The following is a 13370-nucleotide window of genomic DNA, read 5'->3' as shown; positions in this document are numbered from 1 at the left end:
ATCTTTGGATAACAAGAGGGAGATTTCTTACTTTTAGAGAAATGAGTTACTAGTAAGGAAAGGAGAAAGACTAGAATTAACCCTGTATTATTGAACTGAAATCAAATGTATTGGTATGAGCTGTTGGTGATAGATAGAAGATAGATAGATGATAGAAATAGATATAGATAGATAGATAGATAGATAGATAGATAGATAGATAGATAGAGATAAACAGGAATCAAATGTATGAGCTCATGGCAACAGATAAATGATAGCTAGATGGATAGATGATACAGAGATAGAGACTTAGATCATGTGTATGTACATGTGTTTATTACAAACACAGATTTCGTCTACCTTTGTCTGATGAGAGGGCCTAAAAGTAATGACACCAGTAGCAATGAACGCAGGATCTTGGTTTCTTGATGACATTATTAAATAAGAGAAACCAAGGATCCTTGAGAAACGACTGGTCTCACAGCTGGGGCAGGGAAAGTACTGTGTAAGAGTATCCTGGAACATCTTGTGCCAGAAAGAAAAGAAGTAGTAAGAACATAATGGTGGACACATGTTGAAAGGACACAGAAGCCAACTTGAAGGGGCCCCCAATGGTCAATTCTGAACCAATTTGAAGAACTAAGTAAATTATGATAATAATGGATTATAGCCTGTAGAATAAAATAAGTATTCATGATTGCATACTGATATACATCAGTAATGGCATAACTAGCAAATGGGAGAGAAGGGAAAGCTCTTCTTTACAGTAGAATTACAATTAATAAATGTCAAATAAATTATTAAAGTAAAAAAGTCATGAGTTGGAGATGAGTGGGACAATATATAAGAACCAGGATATTTACCTAGTCCTGAAGTCTCTCTCTACAAAGTACTTATTAAATACAAAGATAAAAACAGTTCCTTTACAGTGGAACTGTCTGGCAGACACCACCTTAACCAAGTATTCAAGGCTAACATCACCAGTAATAAGAAACAGTCAACAAAACGGAGCCTGATATATGCACTGAGAAGCCTGTAATACCACTTCTGTGATAGTCTTACCAAATATGTATAAGCTGAATTTAATCATTATTAACTTAATCATAACTGGGATCCTTGCTATAAAATAGGTATTAATATGATAATTGGCAAATGTTAAATAAGATGTGGGGTTAATGGTATATTAATATATTAATATTAATCTCAATATTAGTTTCTTGATTTTGAAAATTATACTGTGGTTAAATAAAATATTAACACTTGAAGTAGTTCAGTAAAAGGTATATGAGAATTCTGTGTACTACTGGCAATTTTTTTTAGTCTGACATTATTTCAAAATAGAAAGGTAATAAAAATATTAAAAAGAAAGGAAAAGTATTTAAAAACCTTTCTACCTATGATTACAAAACTTCATTTTAGAAGAGACAATTTAACACCCTCTCAAAATATATTTTCTTCTCGAAATTAAAATGTCAGCTTCGTGCAGTGGCTCATGCCTGTAATCTCAGCATTTTGGGAGGCTAAGGTCAGAGGAGGGAGAATGGCTTGAGGCCAGGAGTATCGAGACCAGCCCGGACAACATAGTGAGACCTTATCTCTACAGAAATAAACATGTAAAACTAACCAGACATAGTGGTGTACACCTGTGCATCCCAGCTATTCAGAAGGCTGAGATGGGAGGATCACTTGAGCCCAGGAGTTTCAGATTGCAGTGAGCTATGATTGCACTTCTGCCCTCCAGACTGGGCCACAAAAGTAGACCTTGTCTCTTAAAATGAATAAAAAGTTAAATACATTCTTAAAATATGCATATGGAAAAATACATTTATTCCATAAATTGTCCCCCAGATCAATATGTTCCTTCGCTCTGACTCATTGTTTTAATTTGTCTGCTATTGTTCCTATTTTCAGAGAATATGACCTGGGTAATGAAGTAAGTTTTTGTAAATTAATCCTAGTTATAATTTTACTTCAGAGAATTTAAGCACCTTACTCTCTAACTTTATGTACAGATATATGATTTTCTATGCAACAAATTTAGGGAGCTTCATTTCTATTTCAAAAGCCCGGGTATAAAGGCCTGGCATCCTTACTCTACAAAGGATAGGCCCACAAGACTATAGACCACAAGACTCATCGCTACTCAATAGTTACCTCACATTCCTAGAGTTAAATAAACCAGAGCAAATGCACACATACATACACACATATATAGTCACACATAGGTATACACACACATATATAATGTGTATATGTGTGTGTGTATATGTGTGTGTATATATATATATATATAAAATGTGTGTACATTTCAATAACTTGCTAATCAGAATGAATGCTGTCTTAACTTTTTTTCCAAACAAAAGTTCTCACATATTTATTAGGGAACCAACCTAGTGCAGAGCACAGAAACAAAGATAAAAATCATTTTTTCAATAAAAAGTGTCTGACAGTACAGATAGTGGCAACATTTTCAAGCTGATATCGCAAGATGCCAGTGACCCCGACACAGCATGAATCTGAGTGCCATCTCATGTGCAAGTCCTTATTGACCCAGCTGGGTTCTTCTCCAATGTCTCCTCTTAGCGTTGTATGTGTTCTTATTACAGTTTTCATCTGATTCCACTAGGGAATGGGATGATTTTGCTTTTATTTCTTGGCCAGAAATCACTTGATACTAAAAAACTTGTGAGAAGACACAGTGAGGAATTGAGTCCACTGCATACATCACAATGGCAGAGAAAGGGAGAGAGCTGTCTTATTTTAATGAAATATTGTGCTTTGGAGAATTCAAAGAAAAATATAGGAGGTCACCTGATTTTACCACCAGAGGGCATAAGACATTAAGAAATAGGGCAAACAATGCACACTTGCTTGTGAGATTTTGTAATTTCATGGTTTGAAATCTCTAGGTGGCTACTTCAAAAATGAACTCAAATCCTAACCCAAATTGGAACACAGACCTAAAAACAAAGGTTTTATATTCTGCTACTGAATCAGACCAGGAGGGAAAGGAGTTCGCAGCATGCACTGAGGGCCAAAGAAAATAAGCTACCTACAAACGAGGATAGGAAAAGGGTAGGAAGGAAAAACTACCTTTTTAAAAATCCTCAACCATGTTCTCAAAAATGTAACTTACTTACACTTGTTAATTACATTATTAATTTAGGTTAAACACTGAAATAGGTTGGCAGTGTTAAATTTGGTGTTTCCTCTCCTGGTGATGTTTGAGAAAAATATTGCCTGGTTAATGCAATCTTATCTAGCAAAACAGATGAGCTGGTCCAGAATTAATGAGAGCAAGTTCTTGAGTTCAAGTTGTGTGTGAGTCACTAAACTTCTCTCTAAAAGGGGCCAAGTCTTTCTCCTAAACCAGTAAATGCACATGGTGGGTCACAGGGGGAGTAGAGAAAGGGCACACATGTGCATAGCACAGATCCAGCATGGATCTCAGTTCCCTGGAGAACTGAGAATCAAACTGCACATTCTGCTGATGTTGTGTCAATGGACTCTCCCCATAAACAGTATTTTGACCTCACAGTCAGATAATTTAAATTTCTCCTATTTCTCTCACCACCCTCCCCTCAACTCCCACCTTTTCATTTTCACTTTCTTCCTCGCCTAAGTAAGACCTCACCCTTTTAAAAATACTTGATATGGTGCATACCTGGAAAAGGGGATGAATTATTTATTTTAATGCTTTAAAAATTGTTTCAATTCTGCCAATAGCTTACCAAAGTAGAAACAACTTGGGTGGGCAGGAGATATTCATCTTAGACATAGATCTAACTGGTCTACCTCTGTTCTCTGCAGGAGATGGCCCATTACCCATTACAAGGATATCATTTCCTGCCTACTCGACTTGCTCAAAAATCTCTGGAGGAGGTGGGGAGGGATAGCCTGGGGAGAAATGCCAAATGTGGGTGAAGGGGAGAAGAAAAGCAAAGCACACTGCCATGTGTGTACCTACGCAACTGTCTTGCATGCTCTGCTCATGTACCCCAAAACCTAAAATCCAATAAAAAATTAAAAAAAAAAAAAAAAGGCCGGGCGCGGTGGCTCAAGCCTGTAATCCCAGCACTTTGGGAGGCCGAGGCGGGTGGATCACAAGGTCAACAGATCGAGACCATCCTGGTCAACATGGTGAAACCCCGTCTCTACTAAAAATTACAAAAAATTAGCTGGGCATGGTGGCGCGTGCCTGTAATCCCAGCTACTCAGGAGGCTGAGGCAGGAGAATTGCCTGAACCCAGGGGGCGGAGGTTGCGGTGAGCCGAGATTGCGCCATTGCACTCCAGCCTGGGTAACAAGAGCGAAACTCCGTCTCAAAAAAAAAAAAAAAAAAAAAAATCTCTGGAGCTTATTTCATAGATGAGGACTTTTGAGAGAAACTGCATCTTATTTGGAATTAACATGGTATTACTATATCCAAAGGAGCCCTCCTGGGTTTGAGGATAATCATGACCTATGCTGCATTTGTGCAGCAGAAAGTATCCGTGAGATACATGTTTCCACATGCTGCATTCAAGTCTCTCTAAGTAGGTAAAAGTAAACTGGAGAACTGAAATAATCATGACAATTTAGTCAAAATACTCTACATTTATTCTAGGTTTAAGGACTAAGGGTGGGAAAGATGGGCATGTGTTTTTAGTATGTTGCTTTACACTCTTCTAAAATACTTGAGATACTTGCAATGTTTCTTTTCCACTGTTTTATAATAGTACTAGACATAATTGCATTATATAAATGCTCTGTTATTTTAAAATTATCGGAGTCCATTTCTGACTAAAATATTTCATTATTTCATTTCTACTTCCTCGCCTCCAGCTTTTTAATCAGGCTTTTATTGTCAGATTTCATTTTCCTCTTCAGAAATGGGTGGCATGGGGAATCTGATCAGGAAGGGAAGGTGACCGGGCACATGGGAGATGAGAAGGCCAACTCTTTCTCGGTGTCACTTCTAGTGTGGACTCATGGAGGTTAATCAGGTGCTCAATGCAAAGAAAGAAAGAAATAGGATCAGCTTCTATGAACTCACACAGAGCAGGTTGTGAGTGGGCTTTTCCTCTGGGACAAAGGAAAAGCAGCAGAAAGTATCAGTGAGACACATGTTTCACGTACTGCATTCAGGTCTCTCTAAGTAGGTAAAAGCAAACTGAAGAACTGAAATAATCACCTTGACAATGTAGTCAAAATACTCTATCTTTATTCCAGATATAAAGACTAAGGGTGGGAAAGGTGAGCATGTGTTTTTAGTATGTGGGTGGGTTTTTCCTCTGGGACAAAGTCCCCAGCTGTGCTTAATGGGCATATGAAAACCATGTTTTGAATCTTTCAATCCAGACTGTTCTTATTGCTGTGATATCCTTGGGAACACAAATGGAGTTGAGTGGGTCCCAGAGGAAAAGCCCACCCACAACCTGCTCTGTGTGAGTTCATAGAAGTTGATCCTCTTTCTTTTCTTTTTTTTTTTTTTTTTTTTTTTTCTGCATTGAGCACCTGATTAACCTGGGTGAGTCCACACTAGAAGTGATACCAAGAAGAGTTCACCTTCTCATCTCCCATGTGCCCCTCAAGTGTCCCCTATCACCTTCCTTTCCTGAACTCAGGTCACACAAATTTCTTCCTTTCCCAAACTTGAATGTCTCCCTTGCTCTAATGCTTACAGAATCCATATTAATTTGGGCAATATCTGAGGCTATCTTGGTTTATATGTGGGAACAGTTTGTAAGCATTGCTAACATTCAAAAACAGGAGGCTTAGGTATAGTGGAAAAAGCCCTGCCCTAGGGATCTGGATTGAGGCTGAAGTCATGCCCCCTCCCACCTAGGTGGGCTAGGTATGCCCTCAGGTAGTAGGGATAAAAACTTCAAATACTACTTCAAATTTTTGAATCAAATGCAGCTTTTTTGTTTTCTATAGTAGATCTACTATTCCTCATAAACATCTACCTCACTGGATACCAGTGCAGGGACAGCACTCTTATACTTGTCAATATTCAGTACTAAAGCCTCTTTTCTTTTAAATGGGCTCCCTCCCCGACGATGCACTTACTTTTATATCTTTCCAGCGTTCTCTCTCTCCCCAGAGGATCTTCCCAGCTTCCTCTGGATCTTCCCAGATTCCTCTCTTCCCCAACGCTGGATATTTCCAGCTTCCCCTCTCTCCCCAGAGGCTGGGGCTGATGTAATCATGTGGCAGCAAGGGAAAGGCATGCCAGAGTCCTCTGGATTCTCCGTGCATGGCTTGGTCGCCTCCCAGACGAGGTGTCACTCAGTCCCTGTGGGTCTTTGGAGCATTTTTCTGGCACACCCTCTCATCCTGACCATTTGCCCCTGGTTGTGCCTTTTGTCTCTCTACAGCCTCTGTGCATCTTCAGACCTCTACCAATTCTCTGGTCTTCTTAGCACCAATACGTCTGCTTGTTGAGGCTCAAGGAAGTTTTCAGAATCCATAGGATTAAGACCGTCACTACTGTCTCACCTCACATACTTCCAATATAGTCTTTTTTCCCCCAGTGCTCCAAACAGCGATAGGGAAAAATTGGACTCTTCTTTGGACTTTTCTTAGCAGGATGCAAATACTAAAAACCTGCCTTTCCAATTCTCTTTTCTGTCTCCTTTTTTTTGCAGTCCACTGGTGTGGAAGGATAAACATCCCATTTTTTTCTCACATCTGTAAAGGACTTCTTTTTATATCCTATTTACATATTCTCTTTCCATATCCTTTCTGAGGTGGGATTTGTAGTCTCCTAAAGCCATCATGGTGGACAAGCTGCAAAGATAGACATCTAGTTCACTCACAAACAAGATGCATCTGGAGAAATTCCAAAAATATTATCCCTCTCGCACCTAATTTTTCTCTCAGTTTCCTCAGAAAACTTAAAAGGGGGGAGGCAGTAATAACACCCGAGCCTACTCTCCAGAGGGAAGATCTCTGTGTCTCTCTTGAAATCAATTTGGGTTAAAACTGCAGGAAGTGGAATTTCTCCAGATGCATTTATTCCTTAGAGGGTTTACATCCTCAGAGGGCCTACACTGACAGACAATCCTGCCTGCTGACTTAGCCATGACACAGCATGCAAAAACATGCATACACATGCATGCACACAGGTGTGCGCGTGCGCACACACACACACACACACACAGCCATTCTCCCCTTGTACCCTCCTTTTTGAAAATGTCCTCCAATCTGTGTTAGGCTCAAAGGGCAAATAATAATAATAATAATTACAAGTCCAATATGCTAATTTTCTTAAGTGAGCCAAAAATCCTAAGAACAGACCCCAATAAATTGTCCTCGATGCTTGAATACCTCAGTAATCAAAATAGACCCTTGTACTTGACAGGATTGAAAAGAGTGGGAAGAAGGGAGGCAGATAATAATCAATACACTGAATAAATAAGTAAATAATATTGTAACTTAGAAGCAGAGGAATAGAATAATGGAAACAATAGAATACACAGGATGAAAACACTTATTTTTATACCTTTGCTTTTCATATTGAAAGTAATTTACTGATTCATATTTCTCTAATTAGTTTATACCTTCCAAGGGTTAAAATAACCTTTAACTTCTAAGGAAAGGAATATTATCTCAGACCAGCTAAGACTGCAGATTATGGTTTACTGATCAATGAATTCTTAGGGCCTGGGGCCTGCTTGAAACTTCTGGAGAGATTCAAACTTAATCCAGTAACCATCTCTCTGCCTTCTTTCCCTCCTTCGATTCTTCCTATCCACTTTTTAGAGTGAAATGCTGAAGGAGAAGTCAGTGGCAAGCAGCTAAGACAACATGGTATGTTTGGTTAGTGCATAAGGGATTTACTTTGTCACACACTAAGGAATTTGATTTTTACCCAACAGATGATCAAAGGACAAAAGTGACAAGGTGGTTTTAAGAACTCTCTCAGGAAACTAATCAGCAGAGTAAATTTACAAGATAATTTTCAAAAAATTTTCTAATTTATTTATGTCACAAAACTTGTATAAAGAGTTCTAGAAAGAAAGTTAAAGAAGGAAATTTTTACATATAAAACATTGAAAAACAAATCCCAGATATTTTTTATAAGCTGAGATTAATGAGTCAGATTCTAATGAAACCATCAGTATTTAGCCATCTCCCTCACTCATAGAAGAAGGGATTAGACGCACATACTCTGCTACTGTCTGGGAAGAATTGTAAGGTAGCCCAGTGATCTCTGCCCAGGTGTTCCATCCATAATTTGATTACATTATAGGTGAAAGTGAAGGGATTTGGAAAATATAATTAAGATCCCAAATTGGTTGAAAAGTTCATCAAAAAGGAAGATTATACTTGGTGGACCTGACTTAATTAGTTGGAAGCCATTTTAAAGAGGGTTTGGACTTCACTGAGTCAGAAAGAGATTCTCCTGTGGGCATTGAAGGAGCAAGCTGCCATTGGTTCTGCAGCTGCAAGGAAATGAGTTTTGTCATTAAGCATATGTGCTTGGAAGAAGACTTTGAAACTCAGATGAGACTCTAGTCCCAGCTGATCCCTTGACTGCAGCTTTGTGAGACTGTGACTTGAGGACCCAGTTAGGCCAAACCTGGACTCCTGATCCATGGAAACTGTAAAATAATAACAGCATGTTGTTTCAAGATTCTAAAATAGTGATAATTTGTTACAAACCAATAGAAAACAGATATACCCTTTGAATAATTTTTAAAAATCACATGGAACAATGCTTATCTATAAAAACAGTCAGTGAGTATAATAGTTAAAGCCAGGCTACATGGGTTCATGTCCCAACAACATCCCTACTGTATGACTTTGGCCATGTTCCCGTGTGCTTCCGCGCCTCAATTTCCACATTATGAAATGAAAATAAACACAGGACTTCACTCATAGGATTATTTTGAGAAATAAAGGACTTAAGTTATGCGAAGTCCCTAGAAGGGTAGCCAGCATACAGTAAGCACACTATAAATCATTAACTATCCTTATATGATGCTGCTCTACTAATTAGCAGTGGATCTAGACATATCAAAGACTTTTCTTATATACCCCCTTGACAAATAAGAATGTCATCCTATTACAAACACTCAAGGCATTTGAGGAGATCAAATTTATCACTGTTGAGTTTCAATAATCTATTTTAGTCAGAAAAAAAAATAATGGATGAAATGATGCAAGAAATACAATCTCAATTTTAAACTGAGAAAAGTGGCAGGTGGAGACCTAACCATACCTGAGAATCTCTTAACGTCCTCTCTCCCCTAGGATTTATATATCAGTCACAGTTTCAAAGTAATCACTATAATACATCAACACCTGATGAAACTTCATGTTGTAATTGCCACATGTTATCTCCAAGGAATTGCATCATGCAAAAGGTATATATTTATACAACAAAATAGAAGGAACATACTTTGGAGAAATCTACATAGCCATGATAGATTAAAAAAGACAGAAGAATAGGCAGGCAGAGACAGAGAAAGAGAGAGGGGGGAGAGATGGAAGAAAGAAGGAAATAGATGTCTTGGTGCCCTCATCATGAGATGACACATCTTGAATCCCCTGGGTCAAATGAATTGAATTTTTTTTTCTGAGACCGAATTTCACTCTTGTTGCACAGGCTGGAGTGCAATGGCACAATCTTGGCTCACTGCAACCTCCGCCTCCTGGTTCAAGTGATTCTCCTGCCTCAGCCTCCTGAGTAGTTGAAATTACATGCCTGGCAATTTTCCTGTATTTTTAGTAGTGACGGGGTTTCTCCATGTTGGTCAGGCTGGTCTCAAATTCCTAACTTTAGGTGATCTGGCCACCTTGGACTCCCATAGTGCTGTGATTACAGGCGTGAGCCACCATGCCGGCCCTGGATTGTCTTTAAAAAAAGTAAGTGAAGTTTCTTCTAAAGCAACAGAAATTGTTGAGCTACAGCTTTTTAAAAAAAATCAGGCAAACTAAAAATGGAAAATCATTTTCTTAAGATATCTAACTAGAAGAATTTATCTAGGAAAAGGAAAAAGTCAGTTGTGTAATGAAGTGCAACATTGCTAAAGATTAGCTATCTCTGAATTGCATGGGTGATCTTTTAAAAATTAGAGACACATCGTCTTTATCCCAGAGATTCTGACCTAGGAGGTCTGGAGTGCAGAGCAGAAAACTGTATTTTTAAAAAGCTCTTTATTTATTAGTTAAGTAAAATAGGTTAGAGAAACAATCAGATTCCAAAGTGTCAGTAGATTAGCGCAATAGAAATTAATGTCTTGCTCATAGGATGGTTCAGGGTGAGGTTGGTAGGAACCTTTTCCACAAGCAGTCATTGAGTGACCCAGACCTTTTCCATCAGTGACTCTCTCATATCCTAGGTTTGATGGTCATCTGCATCCACCAGGTAGAAGGGGAAACAGCATGGAGAAGCATTACGGGAAGTTGTAATGAACGAAACTGATGAATTTTCCTTTTTCCTCTCATTCTGTTAAGGAGATCCCAGTCACAGGGTGACAGCTCCCTATAAGAGAGGAAGGGAAACACCAGCCAGCCGGCGTTCCAATAAGAAGAGGCAGTAGATTTCAGTGAACAGGAAGCAGTCTCTGCTACAAGCACTCCACATGATTTTACGTACAACTGGTGCATGATTGAAAGTTCACCGTTGAAAATACAACTTTTGAGTCCAAATAATCTAAATTCCAAACTTGGCCATTTGACAGCTATGTGATCTTAGGCAAAACAGCTCCCTTTCTTGTGCCTTGGTTTCTTCAGTTATTCATCTTTCAAGTAAAGATTAAAACCATCCGACAACTTCAGGATCTTGTGAGACTGAAGTAAGACAGTATGTTTAAAATAACTAGAACCATAACTGGCACTTAATAGTAACACATATTTTATTTCCTAAACTGTTCTGTTTAGAAATCAAGGTGTTCTGGTATTTGAGATAAGAACTCAGATGTATCAGTATCAGAATATATATTTTGTCCCAGCTGAATTATTGGATTGGACTAGTTTTTAAAGTTAGAATTTTAAAACACTAGAAGTTGGTTTCTTGCACTTATAAAAGTTCCTGGGCAAGTGGGCAGCTCTCCTCCATGCAGTCATTCAGAGATCTTGTCTTTTCCCATCTGGTGGCTCCCCCATCGCCAGGCTTTATCATCATCTCATTCAGTGTGTAGAGATACACCAGGGAAGCAGTACTCACTTTGGTCAGAGCTTGGAATCTGGTGCTGCAGTATTAAAATATTTGAAGCCCACTGAAAGCAAAATTGCCGTGATTTAAACATAAAATAGGCCAGGCTCAGTGGCTCACGTCTGTAATCCCAGCACTTTGAAAGGCCAAGGCAGGAGGATCACCTGAGGTCAGGAGCTCGAGACCAGCCTGGCCAACATGTTGAAATTCTTTCTCTACTAAAAATACAAACATTAGCCAGGCGTGGTGGTGGGCACCTGTAATCCTAGCTACTCAGGAGGCTGAAGCATGAGAATCGCTTGAACTCAGGAGGCAGAGGCTGCAGTGAGCTGAGATCGCTGCCACTGTGCTCCAGCCTGGGCAACAAGAGTGAAGCTCCATCTCAATCAATCAATAAAGCAACTTCCAAAACTAAGAAATTGAAAGCATTGATAGTTGATATCTCAAGGTGATATTTGCAATAATCTGATAATTTTAATTCAGAGTATATCATATATTTTTAGATTTAACTTTTCCTTCATATGAATGTTTACCACTACACCCAAGGGGCTCCATGAACACTTCTGGAATAGACCTAAGGTATATGGTGCTCATCATTTGAAGCAAGTAAAACCATCATGATGAGCTAGATGCTATATCCTTGAAAGGATTAACTTACAGAGTGATTCTGAAGGCTAGAGCACTGTGAAGGCACTGGCCAATCAGTGAAGTTGCCTATTTGAAGTAGAGATGACCTTTGTACAGTATTTGTCAAAGCTGAATATTGTATAAGTCTCTTTAAAGTAAAATAGTTTTTACTAAGCCACATGAATATATCCATGGTTTTGTCATCTTCAGACCCCAGTTTGAGAAATACATCCTTAGTCAAAATAATTCACAGCAAAATACCTCTCTGCATGCCTCATCTCCCTGCTTTCTCCATCATTTTCCCAATTTCAAACCTTACTTCCCCCACCCCTTGCCATACTCACACACTTTTTGTGCTGTCCTCCCCAGTAAGCATCTCAGAACGCATTGCCTTCCCTCTGACTTTCCTGATTCCATTCAAGTTTACCTGTTAGGTCTTGTTCTTGTTTAATGCTGACCATAAAGCTGGTCAGAGCCTGGCTCTCCATGGCCTCAATTTACAATATGGTAGTCAATGCTCCGAACACAAGAACACAACCTCCTTCTGTGTTCTCGCCTTGGGCTGAACCACCTATTAGGGAAGTGAGAAGAAATAAATGTTTGGGATGCCCTTCATGTGCCAGACCTCATAGAATCATTTCATTTTTTTACCCTCGTGCCCTTGGGAAATCACTCAAGCATTTCGGCTTCCTTTTTCTTCTGTGCAAAAGGAGGATGGTGGCAATTTCCTAGGTTCAAATAATAGTTACTCAGTTCATTACTGTGTTCCTGGTTCTCTGTCAGGGGTTAGATGTATTATCTCATTGAACCTTCAGGCATTGCTATGAGGTAGGTTTCTAGATGAGAAAACTGAGGCCAGAAAAGGTTTTGTGAATATTTGGGCACAGTCCTCGGAGTTTTGGAGTTTTGAGGTGATATCGGCTCAGCCGATACACTTGCTGCCTAAGGCACAGTAACAACAGGAAGCTGTCGGGACTAGAGGCATACATAAAATAAATAACCGTCTCATCGCGCTCCCAGTTTAGCAGCACTTGTTTGGTGGTTCTTTGCCACATCAGCCCAGTTTACAAGTAGTCAACTAATGTAAACTCAAATTTGACCTAGTTTAATCAAACTGTGGGTTGTGGTTCTATTATTCAACAATCAATTACTAAGAATTTAAACAGTTTTAACAACCACTGTAAGTGCAGTTTTTCTTTTGTGGTCTCTCTCAGAAGCTAATGTTGCTATTTCTGACCACCATGTATATACTGTAACTCCTCCAAAATAACCTGAAAATGCAAAAGGAGCTACATTTTCACAGACACCATATTTCAAAGAGCATGAATTGAAAGAAGCACCATGGAACTGATCTTGAGGTGATGTTCCAGCTAAGTCAAGCTCCAAATATCACCCTTGATTTTGCTGAATAATAACCTATATTGTTTACTTCCCACTTAATGAGCAAACTTGAGTGGAGACTGAACTTGGAAGTAGTGATGTCAAGAGAAGCATCAGACCAGAGCATGCTAGACAAATTGGTGTCCACTACTAGTACCATGGAGCCACAGTGAGAGGATCAGCAAGGGCCAAAATCAATAGTGTTGAGGCCTCACTGAGGGAGCCAAATCTTATGAGG

General features: G+C 39.2%; 1 long non-coding RNA gene across 1 annotated transcript in view; it reads left to right on the top strand.

Moving 5' to 3' along the window:
- LOC144577716 (uncharacterized) overlaps positions 1-13370 on the top strand; it is a 31787-nt gene that overhangs the window by 9083 nt on the left and 9334 nt on the right. Inside the window, exon 2 of the long non-coding RNA XR_013522242.1 lies at positions 7726-7782. This is a non-coding gene — a long non-coding RNA (uncharacterized LOC144577716). The remainder of the gene's footprint in view (positions 1-7725; positions 7783-13370) is intronic.

The sequence above is a fragment of the Callithrix jacchus genome, chromosome 9 (assembly GCF_049354715.1).
Source record: "Callithrix jacchus isolate 240 chromosome 9, calJac240_pri, whole genome shotgun sequence".
Classification (NCBI taxonomy): domain Eukaryota; kingdom Metazoa; phylum Chordata; class Mammalia; order Primates; family Cebidae; genus Callithrix; species Callithrix jacchus.
Note: the sequence above shows the minus strand (reverse complement) of the source record. Positions and strands in the feature narration are given on the sequence as shown.